At 37.2% G+C, this 19536-nt stretch overlaps 1 protein-coding gene across 3 annotated transcripts in view; it reads left to right on the top strand.

Moving 5' to 3' along the window:
* Positions 1-19536, top strand: part of LOC135203785 (NAD-dependent protein deacetylase Sirt6-like) — a 52833-nt gene that overhangs the window by 1062 nt on the left and 32235 nt on the right. The gene's annotated exons all lie outside the window — the stretch shown is intronic.

A 19536-nucleotide genomic window follows, 5' to 3' on the forward strand; every position in this document is an offset into this window, starting at 1 on the left:
TATTATATATATATATATATATATATATGGAATCACGAAAGTTTGGAACGTGATAAATCCATAAATAAAGGTATAGGCCACGAAGGAAAAATAAACAACGGAGTTTCTGCAGAATCTTTTGACTCGACGTCCTTTACTCAGCAGTTTATCGGCTGAGTAAAGGACGTCGAGTCGAAAGATCTTGCAGAAACTCCGTTGTTTATTTTTCCTTCGTGGCTTATACATTTATATATATATATATATATATATATATATATATATATATATATAAATGTATAAGCACGAAGGAAAAATAAACAACGGATTTCTGCAAGATCTTTCGACTCGACGTCCTTTACTCAGCCGATAAACTGACTTACATGAGGAATTGACAGTACAAGAAAGGTCGTATAACTGACAGATAGGAATTATAAGGAGATTAGTACCTAGAATCCGGTACACCTGGAGAATGAGTAACCTTCCCAAACAAGCATAAACATGGGTACAATTTAAAAAACAAAAGGATTAAGTCAATCTGCTCAGACACAAGGACAGGACAATTAAAGGGTTATATAGGGCGACAGCTATTCAGAACTTTGGTAAACAAACTTTCGTGATTCAGTTATATATATATATATATATATATATATATATATATATATATATATATATATATGCATTCATTCTGACGTAGAAGTGGACTGAAGACTATATAACAGGGCTGCCAATATAGTGTTAAAGGCAAGGAAATACTATACAGTATGTTAATTATATAGATCTAAAACCGAATAATGTCTCGCGACTGGATTCAGAACTTAGGCCTGTCTGTCTGTCTGGAGACGTTACCAGACGGCAGACGCAAGTGTCTTGAATTATAAGTCACAAGTCTACAACCCTTGTATACATAATCTGTTGGTTTAAAACATGTGCAATTACTGCAATACCCGATTCCAAACGATCTATTCATTCAGGTGTATATGGGGAAATCTATAAATAATGCTTCTTTTAGATTTTTACTGGCCAGCATGACACTGTTAACACTCGACGTTGTGATGAATTGACATTATATCATTATTATTGTCGTATCATACCCATCCACACCATTCTTCATATAGAGATTTCAGCTGTTTTCGTTGCTGTATGGTACTAAAGCTGTCAACTGATCGCCATAAGGGTGTTAGCTATCGAACTGGTAAACAAACTTGGTAATCCAGAATTTTCTAATATCAGACAACAGGCCAATAAGTGTAAACATAATTACAATACGAAGATTTTGAAATACTGGGGCGGGCGCAGAATGGCACAAAAAAAAAAAAAAAATAATAATAATAAACTACTGACAATTCTGGAGTCCTTGTTTATTAAATAGCTTGTTGTTCCTCAATTGAACACTGAGCAGTCTTCCTCGACAACTCTTTACCTTACGTGAGCTGTTGTTGCCCTTTGTCATTTCTGGTTTGTTCCCCCTGACTTCCGTCCTTCCTTTCTCTCTTGATGGGTGGTTCTGCTACAACTAGTGTTTATCTTCATATTTATAATGTATCATGTCTTGTATTTCAGCGCTTTTAATGTTAATTTTAAGGTTTACTGTCTTTATAGCTTGAAAATGAAACTTGTGCGTTTTGAAACGTCGCAATAAATGCATTTTAAGGACCACCTGAGATGTACTTACTTCCTCCTACATCATCTTCTATTGTTCGAGTTACTAGTAACCGCCATATCTTACAACGATATATAGATTTATATATATATATATAGATATATATATATTATATATATTATATATATTATATATTATTATATCTATATATATATATATATATATATATGTATATATTTTATATTATATGATATGATATATATATATATATATATTATATATATATATATATATATATATATATATATACTAATGACAAGATTTTCTGGAAAGTTGTGGAAACATTTTCACCACATGGTTAAAAGTGTCGGCATTTTCTAAAAAGAAAAGTATCTCTAGAAGATGACCTACAATTGCAGCCTAAGTATAGGACTCTTAAAAGTTATATTGATTAAGATCTCGTATTTACAGAATTTGAATTATCCATTTGGTAACTGTGAGACAATACTAGCCTTCCAGAAGGACATTGTTGGTGTAAATGTTCTTAATACCTGTCTGAGACGTATTTAACAGACAAACCGATGAATCACTCGGGTACTAATCATCAACTGTAACGTCTCTACAAGTTGCAACGTCTTTGTTGATATGAACTTACGGACCATACATAAATTTCCTTCTCCGAAATTATTGTTGGAAAAAAAAAAAGATTTTATAGTCATAGAAGTACACAGATTGGAGAAGAAAATCCTGAACCTGGGTTTAAAGCCGTTCGATTAGTAGATGTGTAATAATATATTGGTTATCACAACCAAAAATGCAGTTATGGAATATGGAGGCTCTACTTCTAACATTTACAGTGATTCAGTAAGTTGAATGAACGAACGAGCTACTGAATTTTTATTCCATTGAAGAGTTCATAAGATTTTATGTAATCAAATTAAGTATTTTGAATAATTTTGCTGTTTTTATATTTTTAAATGATCAATAGATATATAATAAACAATAAAAAAAAATAATGTAGGTATTTTGTTATAAAATATAAGATTTCACTTGAGAACAGAAATATTCAGGTGATTTGATGACACTTGACTTATCTGGTTCGTGTCGTCGGAAATTTGCCTTTATTTAAGAACGTCTTCCTCGACATTTTAGATTCAAAATAACGTCTCTCCATTATTAATAAATAAATTAAGGCGAATAATGGTGTCTGCTGCACTGGCTCTCTCTCTCGAGAGAGAGCAGCCATTGACCAACTGACAAATTCGTCCTCCTTTGGCAAAGATTAATTAATGATTTCCCGAAGAAGAGGAGGACTGAAGAAGGTCTTTGTCGTTCAAAGCCTCTAGTTGATTGAGGTGCCAAAGACATAACAACTGACAAGGAGGATGATGGCTCTCTCTAATATAGTCGGTCTCTCTTGAGAGGAGAATATAATAGTAGAACTATACTCCGTTTTTTTTCATCTGTCCATCCGCCAATGGTGTTTGTGTATGGTAACACTGCGCCTCCCGGTAAATAGTTACGCTGTGTGTAAGTGTTAGGTTAGATAAAAGGTATCTGGGGTGTACATTGCAACTGAAAAGTGTTTTAATAATTTACTGAATGCGAATTACACCGTTAATATTCGAAATAGGATATTATTATTATCGTTGAATGTAAGCCGAATGTAACTATCTAAGCCCGGGACGCAGTGTTACCATACAAAAACACACAGGCGGATGGACAGATGAAAAAAAAAACAGAGTATAGTGAGTGACCCCACAAGTAGTCCTTAGACCTATTCCCATTACGCTAATGTAGAAGGATACGGTGTATTGTTAGAATGTGGACACTACGTAGGCCTTAACAGCGTAATCCTTTGTAGGATAACTGTACGAAAGAAGGAGATAAAAGAGGCTAAAGATTATGCAAACTTCAGATATACTTATGGAGTCATTCGGTGAGAATGTAGAAGAAAGAGAGAGAGAGAATATAAGCAGTAACATTCCATCGTTATTTGGGTGTATGTAATCTGTTCGATAAACAAACAAATGATAAAGAAGTAAAAAAAGAAACGTTAAATAGGTGATACAATCTCCATTTGCTTTCTTCCAGTTTGTCCGAGACTTGAGACTATGGATTAATGGCCTCTTTGAGCGGACTTGAGTCAAGTCGTTTCTTTTGAAGTCGTCCTGATTATTGTTTGTCTTTATATGGACGATTGAGTCTCCTTTCATATTCCTGCAAGCACCTTTCCCATACATCACATCATAATGCGCCATCTACACACCATGGCACCATCAAGAAGCTGTCGTGCAGCACACGAACGAGCACGTAAGGGAAAATGTGACGCTAGGCTCATGGACGTAACCCAAGAGGAAGCTGCCGTGGGTCAACTGGGTAACGGGTCGTAGAAATGGAAGATCGTGGTATCCAGTGACTAAAGACCTTGGTAGTTTTGAAAGAATGAGAATTCTGGTGATTTTCAGGTATCTGGCCTAACAACAAATAAATAAATAAAAACCTTGTTACGACGTTGAAAATACCATTTTTATGAACAATCAATATCCCTTAGTAATTAATTGTTAATATTTCAGTATAAAATATATATATTTTTTTAATTGAACATGTTACACGAACAGAACATGACTGACAGTCAATGGAAGTATACTCCGGAGGGTATGATTAAGCCACTGGTGATTTTTCAGTTGTGTCCTCCTAGACTTATGGTGGTCATTACTCAATAGTCATATCTATAGTTAGTTCCCTAACCACGTCAGTGAGTGATACATGACTGGTGTAAAGACCTTTACCCACTGATCACGATATTGTATCTCATCTAGATTGTAAAGACCCGTGTCAAGACCTTCGTTATACCCACTAATCACAACCTTGTATCTTATGTAGTTAAGTAGCAAAAATCATATGTACATGTTTGTATGTAGAATTTCCTGGCCTTTCCGCTGATATTACCTGCTAAGAAACACAAATTCTTCTCTATCTTCTGTGTGCGAGTCGGGGGTGACAGGTACTCTATTTCAGTCGGCACACTGCTACGTATCACATGCTCAGGTCATTTTTTTTATCTACGGGCTACTCTAGGGTCAAGAGACCGTGCTGGCACAAGGCCAGTTATCTCCAACTGTATTAAATCATCAGTACTCGGGCCAGTTCTTTTTGAGCGTACCTATTGTTATTGTAAGTGTTTTTCTATGTTAATAAGGTATATAATTTTCCTTACCCATTGATTATAAGAATTATTGGGAAATAGGGAATTTTTGAACAATTTGGGGAAATTTTGACATGATTTTCGGGGAATTCGAGGCAAACTGATCTGGTAACACTGTTTTATACTGTAGTCTTGGGCAAATGCAGAACTCGTGCTTTGCTCCCGTGTTCCTTAATACTAGACTGGGAACGAGCCATGGATCTTGCAAATACTTTAGCAATAATTTACACCTAACAGTATCTACCCCAGGCCAGATTCGAAAATACACCCGATGGGCTTGGTACAAGGGTATAGCTAATTCCATTTTGGGAGTGAATCATATCCCAAGGTGGAGTTGCGTGTATGTTCGTGCGTCGGTCGCTACGACAAAATAGAGCTTATTTCCATCTCGGTATTGCAAGCAACATGTTGCGATGCAAGGGTGATTGCAACACGACATTGGTCATTAAACTGTTCATTTTTCTGCACTAAAAATGTACTTGGATTTTAATCACGCCAGGAATAGTATATATCCAATGACGCTCTTCTGAAGGGGAGGGCTGTGGTGGGGGGAGGGGGCGATGATATTAAAGCAATTGCAATAGACACTAAGATTTTTAAAGCGTCTAGTTAGTAGTCGACTACCGAGGCTTGTATGTCAGTCTATCTATCTATTGATCTAGAAAAAAATAACTTGTGATTTAGATTGTGCAAATTTGGAATATATTGTTATGCCTACATTTACCTTAAAGACAAAAGATTGCTTTTGGTTATTCACGAAAGGATTGGGGTTGGGGTATGGTAGGGAAGGGTAGAATGGGGTAGGAAGTACACCAAGCAGGAAGCAGGAACTAAATAGGAAGCGAAAGTCAGGAGTAAGGAAGAGTTATAATTCTTACCGATAAGGACTCCACTCAAACCTTTTTATCCATTAGATGAAGATCACAACCAGCGCCATCTATTGAGCGATAAATTGAATAAAAACTGGTATTAATTCCAATAGTACCTTTCTCCATATTGTATTAATTTCGTCTGCGTTTTTGAAGTGTTAAGATTACACTATTACAGTCAAGTGGCAGGAAATGCGTATTTTCTGTATTTTAAATGACAGGAAATGCGCAGTTTCTGTATTTTACGGAATTGTAACAAAAAAAAAAAAGATAGATAAGTGTCGCGTGTCAATCTTGTGGCTTGAAAAGAACACGTTAATGGTTTTGTAAACAATCTAACAACGGCCTAATCTTGTTTAACTACACTTCTACTGTCATTACGGCGAGCAAACATCGTTAACTTGAACTCTAGATTAAAAATCATGTAAAAACTTAGATATTTACACCTGTAAAGGTCATTTATTTTTGGTTTACAAATAATCTTACAATAAAACCGAAGTTATTGATTCCAGATTCTCAGCCAAATATATGAAGAAGACAAACTAGTACCATGATGTAAGTACCATCTTGAACACTTTTTTTTTAAATATCTATACACTTATTGTGTAAGTAAAGATATCTTTTTTATTTATTTGTTTGTTTGTATTATAAGGAATGCTTTCATTTCTGTATTAATTAATCAGGTCGAAATAATTTTATTTAGTATATTTTTGGGGGAATTTGCGATGCTAAGTACTACCCTAACCTGAATAGGCCTAGCTGAATCTAGGCCTAAGAATGAGAAATACGTTTTCGTTGTGGAGGAGGAGGAGGAGGAGGAAAGGAATGAAAGGGGAAGTGAGAAGGGAAGAGAGAAAGAATAAGATGAGAGAAAGGAAGAGGAGAAGGGAGAATAGGGAGAGAAAAAGTGGGAAGGAGAATAAGGAAAGGAAAATGGGAGGAGGAGGCGAGAAAGAGGAAGACAGAAGGGAGAGGGAGGAAACCGGCGGAGGAGGAAGAGGGAGAGAGACAGGGTAGACGAAAAGAGGACACAAAGGAGGGGAATGAAATAGATGGATAAAAGGAGAAATAGCAGAGAGACTTGTTATTTATTTATTTATTCATTTATTTGCTTATTTATTATGCAATTTAAATGATTATTTATTTATTTATTTTGCAATTTAAATATTTATTCGTTTATTTATTTTGTAAATGCTTTAAATAAACAATGATACAGAAAACAGATATAAATAGTTTTTTTTAGAGTTTTCCAGTTAAATAATAATAATAATAATAATAATAATAATAATAATAATAATAATAAGAGAGAGAGAGAGGGAAGTGACCCACCATAGTCGTGTCACTACCATGTGCATAGTTAATACGATGGAATTTGGCTAAATTGGGCCAAAGAGTTGATATGTATGAAAAATACAAATTACTTCCATATATTACAGGAGTACTTGTCATGTAATCAGTAATTATAAGTAGTTTGATTAGGTAGTAATGTAATTAGTAATTTTCTTGTTATCCTGGTGGGTAACCCGTCTGGAGACTGACCAGACCCAGCGTTGCTTATTATTTTGTGTGGTATTACATTTTTAAAAGTTATTTTGAATGATGAATAACCAAGATATTCAAATTGTTTTGGAACGTAGAAGAAGAAATAGGTTTCCAGAGTTATGTATTAGGTAGAAAGTAAGATACTTGTCAATACATGTATCAATATGTCCATACACTTGCATACATATATATACACACAAGCGCACACAATCATAAACAATTACTTTACACAATACCAGACAATCAATTATCCCTCCTTTGGCGCGTCTCAAATTAGGTTTGTTTATGCCAGAGCTGAGTGGTGAGGTCAAACTTACCCTTTTTAATTCAAATTTATATGAATATTTTTAGTGTTCAATTGGTTTATTTTTTCTGTTTTGAATTTTGCTTCATAAAATGGCTTTATTTGTCCCTTTTATAATTAGGAAGATAACGAAGGAATTTGGATTTCTCCCAAAACCTTATCAAATTCGTCCACCCTTAGGCTGATTTCGGTCCAAACTTGATGTGAACCCACCCATCTATCGGCCTAAATCTTCAAAAGCAGCAGGAAAAGGCAAAATCAATTAATATTCTTTTAAATTATAACTCAAAAGCACAGACATACATCCAAATAAACAAAAGAAACTCGCTCCAAAAAAGTTTCCATCTGGAAAACGGCGTCAGGACGAGTCACCCCAAAGCACTATTTTAATTCTCGTCTAATTAAAGCGCTGGGCGGTTTGTTGGTCTAGCTGGGCGTAGTATCCCTTTAAATTAAGATGGGGTACAAGTGGGGGGGAAGGAAGGGGCGAGGGAGAATAGGGTGTGTGGGTCTTCCCATCCTACACTTGCGCCGTATGTAAAATACGCGCATACACAGGTATATTTGTGTAGAGGTGTGTATGTATGTCAGTATGAACTGGAGACATTTCTCATTTCTTTATCCTAGGATTTTCTAACATTTTAGTCCCTATTTTGTCCTTCCCTGATTAAATTGCCTTGTGATAAAAAAAATTCACGTTGTTACTTTATTAATTTAACATATTAAAGAAATAAATATTCAATTCTCGTAATTATTGTATCGCCCATGGCTGACCGAATTTGCATCTGAAATATTATTAGATTTCTTTAGATAATGCATTTATTTCTTTTATAACTCGTCTTATATGTTTACTACAATGAAGGAGAGAGAGAGAGAGAGAGAGAGAGAGAGAGAGAGAGAGAGAGAGAGTGTGTGTATAGCTAACCTGTAGTACTACTGTAATCAAATGCGCTTAATCCTGGAGCACGCATGCAGTTTAGACTCACCTAAACCGATCACTATACCGATTTGACGCAAGGTCGACCAATAAAGTTCAAACGTCTTTATTATTGCTTAAGAAGCCTATAAGTCGGAAATAAAGAAAGAGACGCGTTAAAAGAAAGATTCGGGAACAGAATATTAGGCGCAGATACAGAAGGAACACTTTAAAAAGGACTCTTAGCTGCGTCAGCCTTTGCAGGTGCGTCTAGAAGTCATGAGTCATCTCTCCTTATTGACGAGTTGGTCAGTTGCGGAAGACAAGTAATGGACGGTAAAGCTCTTGCTTTTTTAAATTTGAAACCTTTCCCAGTCAACTGAAGCTGAATGAAAATAAATAGGCCGATAGGTATTTCATTAATTATATTTCAAAGCCCAAGTTTAAAGTTATATATATCTTTGTCCGTTGTACATATCAGTTACGCCTATTGTGACTTCATTTTATATCCAAGGACAGGCTTCAAGTTATATCTTTGTCCGTTGTGGATAAAAATAGGCCTATTGTAACTTCATTATATATCCTATTGTAACTTCATTATATGTGTTCGCTGCCGGGTGAAAATTAGGCCTATAGCAACTTCACTATTCGCATTTCCAAGTAAAAATATTGTTTAATTATCTATCTAATATATATATATATATATATATAATATATATATATATATATATATTAGTCCGTTGCCTTGAAACCAGCAATGTCCGTTCTCCATGACTGCCCCATGAATCAATAAAGTCCTTGGAGAAATTCATGTAGGTCATCTCCACAGTATAGTACTACGATCGATCTGAAACTCCGTCTGGTGCGACTATCAGCTTACTTGAGCTTTGGTAGGGGGGAGGGGGAGGGGGAGGGAGATGATATGGTGATGGGGAAGGGGAAATGACGGTTTAGGAAGGTATTGTAGAGGGGGGGGTGGGGGCCGGATCTTGGAGCGGTTGAGGTGGTGGAGCCTCAGACGTGACAAGGGAGACTGATGCATAATATATATTTTTTTCCTCCGAAGTTTGTTTAAGATTCTTCGGAGACGTCTTGCTTGCATAGGTATTACCGAGTCAAAAATAGAATGTTCTTTTCTCCGGAGTGGAGTGTTCCCCCTCCCCCTCCCGCCTCCGGGATCTTGTGTTTTGTTTCTGTCTGGGTTCTGGAAATTGATATATAGATATTTTCTCTTTTTTTTTTCAATTTGCCTAATAAACTTTAGACTTGGGTGAAAGGGGACGCTCTCTCTCTCTCTCTCTCTCTCTCTCTCTCTCTCTCTCTCTCTCTCTCGCTCTCTCTCTTAAGTGCATTAGTAACAAACCTTCCTGTAGTTTTAAAATATATATCTTCAGTTGAACTTGGAAGTTTGTATGATGATTTCATTATAAAATAACGCTATTTTTTTTTTTTTACGAAGGAGATTTTCCGTTAGTGTAAGTTACAACAGTTTTATATTTACTACACATTTTCACATGTGGGAGTCATCAAGCGTTGTTATACACTACAGTACAATCCCCAATTTTCCTAGTATATTTGTGTATATGTAGTGTGTGTGTGTGTGTGTGCGTGTGTAATACACCATACAACTGCATTATCTAGGCCTACTACCTAAGATCCCTTCCTCTAAGAAAGAACATAATCAGTTTAGACCGATAAGCCCACTAATCAAATGAGCGCCTTAATCATGAGTTTTTGTTTTTTTCTGGTTATTTCATGGATATTTATATCTCATTTCTCACCACGTCATGCTTTCAGCGAGAATGAACGCTGTGTGCATAAAACTTCCCTGAAATTGAGCCACCAGATATACACTGTAGTAGTTTTATGAGTCTAAAAGCGCAAGCATGACTATTATAAATACGCATATGCATGTGTAATTTCCCCGGATTTCATACATATGAATACGCAATTGTATACATAATACTCGTGCGCGTATAACTTCGTGTTCGTGTGTACGTCGATCGACATTCGTACACGCATTGCGTTTCGTGACAGACAGTAGTTTAAAAAGACTATTAATGTATTCGTACTGTTGTTGAGCATTTTGGCTAAAACCCAAAGATCAATAGTTGTCAGTTTGTGTTATTTTTGCCGTAAGGATTTATTGAAATATTTATGTATTTATTTATTAGGCCAAATTGTGGGGGATGTCTTGGGATTACAAGTCGCTAACAAATTAATAAATAAAAACAAATAACAGGCTGTAGAGTTATTGAGACTAATACGAGTAACTGCATGCCTGTCATACCTTAACAGGTACCAATTACCGCAAATATTTAAATTCGACCAGTTGCGCAACTCTCACTCTTCGACCGAACCCTGTCGAATTGTCGTATTTTCCATTCTTTTTTGTTGCTTAAAATTTGTTTTTAATTTATAATAAAATATAGCAGGTAATCAGCTTGCAAAATCGTCGAGGTCATCGTAAGTCAAACAGTCGAAGAGGACACGAGACTAAGTAAAGTCGTCCTGGTAACTCGTTCAAATTAAGACGACATGAGAAAACAATTTAGGGAATATTTAGCCTGTTGTAGACGTCTGGACTCAAACTAAGCACCCGAGACGGAAGCTAGAGTATAGGAAAGTCCCGCCTCAAGGCTGAGGAAGGAAGAGAGCGAGGAGGAGGAAGCTCCTCAAGTCCCATAATGCTTTGCACTTTGCTCTGTCGCTGTCAATGCAGACGCGACCTTGTGACTGACTGCATACCTAGGCTGATGTTTCACATTTATCGATTTACTTTCCGCGTTTCCTTTATTTCCTTTGAGGAATGACTTGCTTTCTTTGCGGAAATGTCTACGATTAATTGATATTAGTGGAGGTAATTCAATCTTTCGCGGTAATTGTCGTTTAGGTACGTAATCTAGAATATATTCGTATGGTGGTCAACGGTTTTAGAATTCGTCTTGTAGGCCTATCCTTCAAAATACCAACGTACCCATATTGCTAGGTCCGTGAACCGTTCCCGAGCTACTGCCCACTGGTCTACCCAGCCGAAAATGGGCACCATCCTCCTGTGGGGTCAAGAAAAAATGAAATTAAGCGTCTGCGGAATAAAGATTAGGTGGTTGATACACCAGAATTTCTGAGAATCTTCTGGGTGTGTCGGGGGTTGTGAGGGTGTTTGCTACGGGAGGGAAGAGGGAGGCGTCTCGGGGAAGTAGGGGAGGAGGGAGGGAGGGAGGGGGGGAGGGACCGGTCGGTTAGGAGAAGGCTAGTGCAACGTCACATGGAGAATTAAAGAGGTCAGCTGACCCTTTTACTTACTTTTCTCTCTCTCTCTCTCTCTCTCTCTCTCTCTCTTCTCTCTCTCTCTCTCTCTCTCTCTCTCTTTCGTACTCGTATGTTTTTTATTTAATCTTTTATTTATTCGCTCTTTCGTTTTTCTCTTCTGGTTACATTTTATTTTATTTTCCTCTGTTTTATAGGATTTTATTTTTTATTTCATATTTTATTTTTTCGTGGCATTTTTTTTCTTTTCCAAACTTTCAATTTATGTGTCTTTTTCATTTACTTTTCCTCTTCCTTGATTGCTTATTTATTATTTATTGTTTCCCAAGATCTGTTATGGAAGGAGAATGGGGACAGGCAAAAAATACACAGGAACACAAAAGAAAGTATCTATTAGTTCTAGTGCTATAAGCTGTAAAGGGTATTAATTCCATGTTTATATAGTATATCCATTAAGTATTGCATGGTTTCGATTCACATATTCATTTATTTCAATATTTTCCCGCCCCAGAAAACTTTATATGATCGCTTCATCGCTTAAAACGTTTTCTCATGCAAAGTCAGTCCTCTGGTTACGTTTACCACCGTAAACGTCACTGATTCTGATCTGTAGAGCTACTAGTCTCACATCTTCGCATTCTGAAACGTTTTTCTGTAGCCTTTACCTTAAAACGTCATCTTACCACTTCCCCATCGGAAACGTTACTCAGTCTACTGTCCGCCGAACCGTTGATCTTATAAATATGTTATTTAAAACGTTCTTAATCTGTCATGGAGCGTTGTGAGACTAATATTCTCCATCCAGCTTTAGGAGGAATTATCTTACCTCTTCGTTATTCAGCCAGTTGTATCATTTCTGGAAACGCTTTCTTAGCATATTAACTGAAAATGTTAAACGCATTCTCCCCGGGAAACGTTTGCGCTTAGTTTACGACTTACGGTGCCACACATAGACCTAGATATTCACCGGGAAACTCTCAGTCTACTGTTTGAAATGGTACACATAGGCCTCGATATTCACCAGGCAAAATTTGCTCTCAGTCTGATGTTTAAAATACCACACATAGGCCTAGATATTCACCAGGAAACTCTCAGTCTAGTGTTTAAAATGCCACACATAGGCCTAGATATTCACCAGGAAACTCTCTGTTTAGTATTTAAAATGCCACACATAGGCCTAGATATTCACTAGAAACTGTTTCTTTCGGCTTACTATTTTAAATGCAAACATAGGCCTAGATACTCACGGGAAAAGTTTGCTCTCAGCTTGCTATTCTAAACTTGCTTTCGGCTTATTGTTTAAAATGTCACTCATAAGCCTAGATATTCACCAGGAAACTCTTGCTTTCGGCCTACTCTTTAAAATGCTACACATAGGCCTGTTATTTAAAATGACACACATAGGCCTAAACACGCACCGGGAAAAGTTTGCTTTCAGCTTATTATTCAAAATGCCACACATAGGCCTACTCGTTCATAGAAATGTTATCTCATCATTTCACCAGTTGAAAACGTCGGCTTGTCTTAGCTACTGGAGACGTTGACTTAATATATTACATGTGGAAACATTTTTTTTATGGGCCAAAGGAAAAACAAAACCTTCTGGTATCAATTTGACATTTAAAACTTTGCCAATACGTTCATAGCTAATGTCTGGTGATTTCAAATTCTTCCTAAAAGTTTTTCATTATTACTTACTTTTTTTTTTTATTCGATTAAACTATTTTACTTGAAATTCATATTCTATTAATTGTATTATTGTATATATATATATATATATTATATATAGATATATATATATATATATATATATATATATATATATATATATATAATATATATCATTTTTCAAAATTATAGCACGAAATTAAATACGCATTGAAACCATCTGGTATATTGCTTTGGGATCGTTTAGTACGTAACAACAAATAATGCTTTTCTCTCTCTCTCTCTCTCTCTCTCTCTCTCTCTCTCTCTCTCTCTCTCTCTCTCTCTCTCTCCAAGTTAATCTGACAGATACCCGTAACGTACAAAATACATAATTACATTGCGCACCGAGTCGGAACATCAAACTCGGCCGTATATTCCTTTGGGAGTTTTTTTCAATTTAAATTGGATTACAGATATGTAATGCTATTACTTCCTCTGCCGTTTGACGGTGATTTCATAACCAGAGAGAGAGAGAGAGAGAGAGAGAGGAGAGAGAGAGAGAGAGAGATTGGTCTATTCGCTGAAGTCATGCAAGGTATGCGCCGATAACACAGGAAGCAATCAGTTATTGTCTAAACTCACCTTCATCTTTTGATGGATGTTTGTTTGTTTGTTTTATATTCAAATTAGGTTTTTTTTTCAGAGGTAGGCATGCGGGGTGCAATATGCTTCCTATAGGTTACAAAGTAAACATAGGCCTAGTGTAGTTATAAAGTTAACGTTATATATTTCATAACTGATTTGTTTCTTAGGGTTCGTAGCAGAAATAGGGCTAGTGCAGTTATGGCTGTATCGAATATTTCATAATTTGATTTGTTTTTCAGACTGCATTGTAGAAACAGGCCTAGTGTAGTTATAAAGTGTTATATATTTCATTTTTTTAATTACTTCATAGGCTAATAGCAGAAATACGCCTAGTGCAGTTATGAAAGCTATTATTTCACAATTGATTTTCATCCTGACCTACTTATTAGAAATAAGCCTAGTTATGATCAGTAGTATATCATATTTCATAATGGAATTTCTCAGGTAATTTTGGTTTGATGATTATAGCAGCGTATAAGTCTAGGTAACTTGATTTTATTACGCTATGCCACATAGCAGATATGAGCCTATGTCGAGTATATAATAGAGATCTCAGCTGTAGACGCTACGAGGAAAATGTCTTTGAAACCAGTCCTGTCAAATATAAGTAGATAAATATAAGTAAAATAAGTAGAACGCAGTTGTATTACGCAAATAATTAAAGCGTAGTACTTTGCCGTTCCTTGAACTACGTTTCAAAGGAGGACACAAATAGTTTGGGACGGCGTAGCCAACATGGACAGCGTTGACCTTCATTACAAATTGATGTTTCTCGTTTCTCTGATTCTCTAACTTTTCACATCATCTCTCTCTCTCTCTCTCTCTGCGGTTACCCTCCTTCACCCGACCCACACCCATTCCTTGCACAATGGATCTTCATTCCAATATGCAAATGACTTGCACCATTTGACCTCTCTCTCTCTCTCTCTCTCTCTCTCTCTCAGAGCGTTGTCATTGATTGGTATAAATGTAATACCACCTCACGGAATGCCTTCAATATCGAATTAGACGCAAAGGATTTCGTTCCTATTTATAACCCACATCCCAACAGGCCGAATTGCGCCTGTCATTTGTTTGTTTGAATTCGAGGAGAAACACGAGGAATGCGCGCGACATCTACACCCCTTTCCCCACCTCCAATTCCGCCCCCCTCTCTCTCCCCCACCCAATCCCTCCGACCTCCTGGCGTGACAGATTCCTCGCTTATATATATATGACGAGACGACAAGGGCCCGCATTCAGAAAAAAGGAGGGTCAGGGCTCAGCCATTTATAAGATATTTGTCGTATATTATTATTCTTCTCTGGATATATTCTGGGCAGCAACTGGCGGTGGCGGCGGTGGAGTCTTTCTGAGACAGACAGACACACAGACGAACAGACGTACCCGAGTGACGTCAGTTTCTTGATTTAGCCCCTTTTCTATTGTGTGTGATGTCATCTGTGACATCATGCACTTGATAGAATATAGATTTTTTTTAGCCTTTACGTAGCGTAGATGTATATTTATGTAGGTTTTACGTTCGCATACACGTGCATATATTAATGTCGGTCTATCTCCTTGCGTACAACTTCGTTGAGAGTCGGTTTCTCGTTCAGTAGCCACATTGGTCTATAGAATTCAACCAGTAAACAATAGAATTAACAGTTAAACACAATGTAGTAGATAATCTAAACGTAAACAAATATTCAATAAGCAAATGATCATGAAAAATGGATCCCAGTCATGTGATAAAATAATACAGAAAAGCTCAACGTATCAAATAAACAGGAACACGACACCTGCATTTTCAAAAGGTGAAACTAAACGTAATGTAACTGTTACGCTTTTCAATCCAAGGCTAGATGGTCCTTGCCCTCCTAACCCCTCCCCCACCTTTCCTTCCCCCCTTCCCCAAAATACCACTCAATTTTCGTCTGCCATAGTGCCATTATAGATATTATGGACATCGTCCAAAGACGCTCTCTGTGGCACCCCCGCCATGTAAATGTGACGTCACAGGACCCCCTAGCTCCCGCAAACTCTCTTCTGGAGTAACTTGCAAAATGCGCAACTGTTTTGACAATGTTTTCTATTTGTTATTTGTAATTTTATTACAGAGACTTATTTGGCTGAGGCAAATAAGTGCTCTGAAAGTTATTTGTTAGCCCTGGCTTGCGATGTTGACGAAGTAAACTTAAAATCTTTGGAGAAAAAGATAAAATTTAACTGCCTTTCAGATACCTTGGGAAGACGCTATTTTTTTTTCATTTTATTTTGAGCGGTTATGTTATTTAAGGCTTTAGTATTAAAAGGTTATGTGTGTGAGCATTATATACATACATACATACATTCATACCAGCATCTTATAGTGTGTGCCTATAGGAACATGTAGTAGTACTAACGTAACGTACGTATATTCTTCTTCTTTTCTTCTCTCTCTCTCTCTCTCTCTCTCTCTCTCTCTCTCTCTCTCTCTCTCTCTCTCTCTCTCTATGTGGTATATCGTGACCACTTAATTGTCAGCGAGACTGTAAGTGGTGGGCAAAGACAGTCCCAGCCACTTAATGTATGCTATACGCTGACCCAAATATCAATTCGTACGAATCCGTAAAAAAAGTGTGTTCGCATAAAGCAAGATTTCGTAATGGGAGAAAGTGGCTGTGTATATTTTCTCTTGATTACTTTTGATGATGGCTGTGATAAACTTGTGGGTCAGTTTTGGTGTTGTAAGGTTTTATTTAGGACGTATGCGCGCTTGCATTAGCGAGAGAGAGAGAGAGAGAGAGAGAGAGAGAGAGAGAGAGAGAGAGAGAGAGAGAGAGAGAGATTCTTGTGGTTTTGTTAAGTTCTCGTGGTTTCATTCTATAAATTACGAACGAATAAACTATACGGCTTCCATTTTTATCCGTTACCTTATAACTGAGAGAGAGCAGAGAGAGAGAGAGAGAGAGAGAGAGAGAGAGAGAGAGAGAGAGAGAGAGAGAGAGAGAGACTAGAGGCTTTATAAGGTGCAGAAAAATTATTTTCACCCTTATCCTGTCAATGAGTCAAAAGGATAATTCCATAGTGACCAGCGTGTCCCCAAGTTGACCTTTAAAGGTCGAGGATCAAGACCTTCAAGGTCGCAGTGTTTATGTGTAAGTTATTTTTATTCATAAGCTATTTACTGGTGTTCTAATCCACTTTTCATAGACTATGGTCCATTTCTAAGGCAGTCTGAGCATCTATATAGATTTACTGATTCTTTTCATAACGTTACTGATCATTTTAGTAGAGTTACAGATCCCGTGTAGAGAGAATCCTACACCAGACCTGCTCTATAGAAAATTTAGGTCTATTCCTCAATTGTCAAAATCCGCCCGTATAACCCCATCCATTTCTCTCTCTTTTAGTCATTACTGTATGGGGGGAGCAACGCCTCTCTCTCTCTCTCTCTCTCTCTCTCTCTCATTTGAAATTTGAAAGTACTAATGCAAACAGTAAAAGGGATTTACAACGAATCTATGCGGGAAATAATTTGTGGGGTTCGTAGCGATCTCTCTCTCTCTCTCTCTCTCTCTCTCTCTCTCTCTCTCTCTCTCTCTCTCTCTCTCTCTCTCTCTCAGTGAGTACCTATTAACTTGTTATATGCCCAAGAAGTGTACATTTCTCCATCGTCTCCAGATTCGTACAAAACATTTCGCTTCTTTCATAAAACAGTGTCTTAACTTTGTCCATAGTTTTTGCACTTTGATGATAAAAAAACGAAGACAATAACACTTAATGATACTCTTCCCACACTCCCCCCTCCCCCTTTACGGTGAAAGCAAACTGCCACCTCTGTCAGTTACCAAGACGAGAAAGCGAGGGAAAACAAAGCATAATCATATATAATAACGGGTGGCATGTTAGACACGAAGTCTCGTATGTTCTAAATGAACATGAGTCTAGGGTTTCTTTTTTAAAAGTTCTCACGTACTTCCTCTGTTTTTCCTGAGTCCAGGTTTATTCATATAGTGGCATTTTTATAATATTTTAAAAATATTATCTATGTATTTTGCATGAGAGTAAAGTCTAGCAAAACATTTTCTTAAATGGACGATTTGATGCTTGGCGTGTAGGCCTAGAGATAGAACTAGGCCTAGGGTGTCAGTTAGCCAACTCAGAGCCTGGAAAATGATGTGTCTCATAGAAATTTGAATCCTTTACCTATGTATGTACATATCGCAAGCGAAATAGACCTGGGAATTAACGATAGATTTCCGCTAAGCTAAACGCACCCTGTCAAACCAGGTGGGCGTATGGATAACGGGACTTCGAAACTACTTTCTGTTGCCGAGGAGCGTAGGAGGAATAGAAGGATGTGACCTTTTCTCATTAGTACACACACACACACACACACACACAGCAGTCTTTATATATATATATATATATATATATATATATATATATATATATATATATATATGAATGCTTTGTTGTCTTCGATGGAGGTGTAACAGGTGCTAGAGAGAGAGAGAGGAGAGAGGACGATGAGGATAGAGAGGTGAGAGAGAGAGAGAGAGAGAGAACGAGAGAAAGAAACTGTTCGGAAAACGGTTGATATATCTCCTGTTAACAACCTCCATTTATCAAGAGCACAACAATAGCACTTGACACTTTTTTCTCTTTGTTATTTGCAGTAATGTAACTGTTGCCTATGTCCTTCTTCTTCTTAAAGAGAGAGAGAGAGAGAGAGAGAGAGAGAGAGAGAGAGAGAGAGAGAGAGAGAGAGATATTCACTTTTACCCTTGAGCGCAGTAGGGAAAGTAGCCTACCACTATACATCGTTAGACCTACGTGGCGCACCGTGAACAATACCAACAATTAATTCATTCCTTGGGGTTCATCCACGACTCAGGAGTGGAATTATGGAGTCGATTTGTCCACATCACCGACATATGAGTCACTTCCCAGGTTTCTGAGTCACCCTTCGGATTTAGTGACTGTTAAGAAAGGATAAGTTATCTCGCCCTAGACTTTTACGTAAGGTCGGCTGCACCAAGGCTATCGGAGACCAGTTTTTGGCCAACTCTGGGAGATTGATGTGGAAAAATGTTGGTCTTATATTTAGTTTTCTTCTCTCTCTCTCTCTCTCTCTCTCTCTCTCTCTCTCTTCTCTCTCTTCTCTCTCTCTATCATGAGATTCAGTTTTTTATTTGAATAATTGAAATTTATTAGTTTTTTGTTTTGCTTTGTTATTTATATGGAAGAACTTCCGGTATTAATCTTAATCCATTGTTTTTTTATCTCTTCTCTCTCTCTCTCAAATCCCGGGGGGACTTGTTCTCTTCCTCCTCTCCTCTCTCTCTCTCTCCTGTCCGTCCCTCCCTCTCCCTTCTCTCTCTCTCTCTCTCTCTCTCTCTCTCTCTACATGAGATTCAGTTTTTATTTGAATAATTGATTTATTAGTTTTTGTTTTGATTTGTTATATAGAATGGAGAACTTCCGTATTTCTAAATACGATTGTTAGCTCTCTCTCTCTCTCTCTCTCTCTCAAAAGCAGTATTGAGAGAGTGAGAGAGAGAGAGAGAGCCCTCGTATTATGATTAA

Source organism: Macrobrachium nipponense, chromosome 36, assembly GCF_015104395.2.
Source record: "Macrobrachium nipponense isolate FS-2020 chromosome 36, ASM1510439v2, whole genome shotgun sequence".
Taxonomy (NCBI): Eukaryota; Metazoa; Arthropoda; class Malacostraca; order Decapoda; family Palaemonidae; genus Macrobrachium; species Macrobrachium nipponense.